This window comes from Triticum dicoccoides, chromosome 1B (genome assembly GCF_002162155.2).
Source record: "Triticum dicoccoides isolate Atlit2015 ecotype Zavitan chromosome 1B, WEW_v2.0, whole genome shotgun sequence".
Taxonomy (NCBI): Eukaryota; Viridiplantae; Streptophyta; class Magnoliopsida; order Poales; family Poaceae; genus Triticum; species Triticum dicoccoides.
Window position 1 is genome coordinate 118,980,891 of NC_041381.1, and position 3,375 is coordinate 118,984,265.

Consider the following 3,375-nt stretch of genomic DNA (forward strand, 5'->3'; position numbering starts at 1 on the left):
TGGTGTGTGCAGGGCTGGCGGTAGTGCTGGGGCTCTCTATGCTCCTGTGCGCGACGATCTAGGATGATTGTTGTGATGCTGCCGCTCGGGTGCTGGCTCTCTGCGGTGGCGGTGATCACGAGGATTAGGCATAATCCCGAGTGCTAACCGTTATCGGTGTGTTGTAGGTGGATAGTGTCTGGATGATTGTCTGCTAATCTCTAACTTGGCGGCATGTGGAGTGCTTAGAAGGGTGGTTGGTGAGATGCAACATGGTTGCGTGTATTGCAAGCAGTGTAAGAGTCCGAGTGGTTGTGGGTCTGCTGCCGTGGTGCTGCGCGAAATAAAACAAATAATCCATGCAGCGAGAGGATAAAAGATGTAGCAATTCTAGAAGAAGAAAATCTCATTCCAGGATTTTTCGCGATTACACAGGTTGCTCACGAAGAAAACCACTCACAAACGTAGAAACTAAATACTTGACTCGTCGCACAAATTCGAGGTACCATGCATAAGTTACAACATAATAATAAATGCTAAAATAACAAATACAACAGTGACGTCTAAAATGAGAATGGTAACTGGACAGGGTCTCGAGGAAAAGTCTCTGGTAGTGGAACACACTCCTCTTCTATCGGAGGGAGTGGGTTGACCAGACGATGTATGAGTCTCTCCGGATCGGGCCTCAGTGGTCTACCGATTGCAATCTGAGGATTCAGATCAGTGATATTCTAGAGATAATCCATCACTCGCTGGTTCAAATGCTCTTGAGCGATGATGTACTGGAAGAGGTTGGCCAGTACTGGGTCCCTCTCAATCCGCCCACCGGGGAAAGATGTAACTCCCCAGAGTGTTGCACGGCTCAGAAAGTAATAATATCCTTGCTCGCGGGCATAGGGCACTGCGGATCGAAGACGAGCAATCGCTTCGTTCGCAGCAGCCTCTATGGCCAAATGTGGGGTCGGCATAGATTTCCCCACGAAGGAAACCTCCGTTGGATCTTGGTTGGGGTCTACGGGAGGAATGTGTACTGCTGCCCAATATTCCGAGGTGGAAGGGGTGATTCTCGATTTGAACAGCTCGTACTGGGGTGGCTGGGTAGAACCCATGGTACTGCAGGTAAAGTCCCACAATATTTTGACAAAGCTACCTGGGGTTGCATCTGGGTTCTCCGATAAATACTAGGGCTCGGCATGGCAAGAAATGGTCGTGGGAGTGGTGCAAGAGGTGAAGGTTGCTGGGTAAGGTCACAAGGTGGCCTTCTTATATAGCATCTGGCTGGTTTATTTACCGTGGTGAAAGGTAATAAATCTGCCAGGTTAGCTCCAAAGGTCGGGGTCAGTGTCAGAGATATACATATCTCATAAAGAGACGTGTTACTGCGGGTGTCGTCGGGGTTGGTTTTTGGTAGCTGTGCCCGGAAAGATGTGCAACTATGCACTGACAAAATACGCAAGGTTACTTATAAAAACAGAGGCACAATGACAGGCTGCGATAATACACAAGATTACATGATTACAAAGCGGGGATACACTGAGACTCGGCACTACTCGCACAGCTTAGTCTACCTTGTTTACGTCTAAACGGGCGTGTCTGGTGGATGTCGAGGCTTCTCCACGTGTCTCACTGCTGGGATTAGTCGGAGATGGCGGACGAACTGCAGGGTCGGGGTAGCGATGATGACCATCGCGGGGATTGTTGGCCACAATCCCGTTGGAGTGTGCTCCCAAAAGGTGACGAAGCACTTCTGGGGTCATCAAGACACCTTGGCCGCTGGTTGGAGCTGACCTCAGGGTCTCGATCGGGTGTCCAAACAGCACGACTGGGTTGTCGGTGTCGGACTCGGCTTCCCTGCTTGCCGGGGCTCGGCGAACCAGCTATCCTCGAGCTGCGATCAGATCAATAGTGATTTGATCGAACAATGCCTCTAGTGCACTTACATAGCGCACTAGGTGCAACAATGCGGGATCCGTCTCATGATCTCCGTTGGCAACTTGGGGTGGTCTACCATACCCTTCACGCCTGGGGTAGTAGTAGAATGAGCGACAGTTAACTCTGGGCGACAACTGCCGGAGTTGAACTATAGCTTCTCGAGCGGCTAGCTGGATGGCTTGTGGCTCGAAGGAAGTTGTTCTTCCGGTGAACCTGTAGGGGCGTTCTGGCAACAAACCCCTACCGTAGATGTGCACAGTGGCCCGAAATTGGCGGTCTTCACCGCTCATGGGTCCTTGGTACACAACATATTCTGGGGGCTCTTCTAACGCGTAGGCACGACGGGTGAGGTTTGCGAGTATGGTCACGAAACCTCCAAGATTGGTTGCTGTGGTCTCATTGTGCACTATGGGACCAGGCATTGTGGTTAGGTTGGGGAAGAGGCTATGCTGGGCCGGTTTGAGGCTAGCGTGCCCTTTTTATAGAAAAGGGAACGGAGTCTTCCTTCACACGCTTGCGAATGAGACATTTTTGCCATCGGTCACCGGTATGGGAGTGATAGGCTAGGCTGATAGGTTGGGCACCAACTGCCAAAAGTGTCGGGATCACTGTGTGGCTATCTTGCACGGGAAGCTTGGCTAGGGTTTTGGTTATGGTCTGGTAGGTTGGTTTACCTAAGATATCCGACCTGGCTAAGATAGGATTAGCCAATGGTCAGCCTGGCTCTGGTACCAAGTCTGTGGGGACCGATTCTCCGGGTATTAATTTCCAGAAAATGGCCCTTGTGCTCACCAGCCCCAGGATAACTGTTAGCTGATGAGGCACCAACTTGATACAGAAATTCCAAGAAAAATACAAAATATGTACTACAAGACCATTCTGGCCTGTGAGTACAACAAATGGTTTCTAGTGGTTGATGGCGGAAGCGGTTTGTGGATCATCAGTGTCTATGGGACTCCATGTTTCCACAAGAACAGCTGACCAGGTTAACTCCTACCTTCGCGAGACTGCTATCACCGTTGCTTAAGTTCCGGGGCTGTCGGCGTGGTCGCTCCTCTCCGCGCGAGAAAATCTGGCCAAGACAATAGCCAGGGACAAGCCAGTGAGTACTTTGAATGTACTCGCAAACATTATGAACACCGGCATAAAATGACAGTGATGTGCTGAAAATATTATATGAACATGACGTCAGTCACCAATGATAAATAAAGCTCTGATGCGTATGATCATGTTAAATATGAATATGCAATAACATAGCAATATTAAAATTATGAAATAAATAATAAACATGCCACAGTCGGGCGTTTGAGTGACATCACATAAAGGGATTTAAAAGAAATGCCACAGTCGGGTGTCTGAGTGACACCACATAAAGGGCCTTAAAAGAAATGCCACAGTCGGGCGTCTGAGCGACACCACATATAGGGCTTTAAAAGAAATGCCACAGTCGGGCGTCTGAGCGAC